This window comes from Eurypyga helias, unplaced genomic scaffold (genome assembly GCF_000690775.1).
Source record: "Eurypyga helias isolate BGI_N326 unplaced genomic scaffold, ASM69077v1 scaffold17515, whole genome shotgun sequence".
In the NCBI taxonomy this organism is placed as follows: domain Eukaryota; kingdom Metazoa; phylum Chordata; class Aves; order Eurypygiformes; family Eurypygidae; genus Eurypyga; species Eurypyga helias.
Window position 1 is genome coordinate 4,538 of NW_010251001.1, and position 633 is coordinate 5,170.

At 41.9% G+C, this 633-nt stretch overlaps 1 protein-coding gene across 1 annotated transcript in view; it reads right to left on the reverse strand.

Moving 5' to 3' along the window:
- The window catches only part of TCF7 (transcription factor 7 (T-cell specific, HMG-box)), a gene marked incomplete at both ends in the record, with an annotated part of 67,220 nt that overhangs the window by 4,425 nt on the left and 62,162 nt on the right, over nucleotides 1-633 (reverse strand). The window lies entirely within an intron of this gene.

Consider the following 633-nt stretch of genomic DNA (forward strand, 5'->3'; position numbering starts at 1 on the left):
CAGAATGGACATACTGGAAAAACAGGCTGTCTAACTCCATGGGTAACGGGATGCTGGGGTGGGCAAGGAGAGTCTCTCGATGTTTTATGATGAGTATTTCATGGTACAGGTATTATTTATCCCTGATATGGCAGAAACACTTCAGCACAGGAGTAGCCTTGGATGACAGGAATGTGTGTGTCACCAGCTGGAATCTGTCAAAAGGGCCAATTCTAACACACAGGGTGGTGCAGGGAAGCAACTGCTACTGGTTTTCAGTATGACTCTACTTCAGCTCTAGGTTACTTTGAAATAAACCCCGAATTTGGGGTAGTCCCACATGTGATCTTCAGCCCTTTTACTGCATTTAGTCCCACACGCAGTACTTGATGTTTGAGAGGAGTTCTCTTTAATTAATGGTATCTGTGGGGCTGATGGGGACACTCGCCCTGGATGATTTGAATAGATCGTTTATAAGAAGTTATGCACTTGCCCAAATCTAATCTTTTCACGCACTGCCCACGTTCAAAAAGTGAAAAAGTCACAGAAATGTTAATTTACCGCATCTAAAAAATTAAATGAGGTATATTTCTTTAGTTAAAAGCTCAGGAGAATAAAAGAAAACACAGTAAAACACGACAAGAGCTTTCCCAT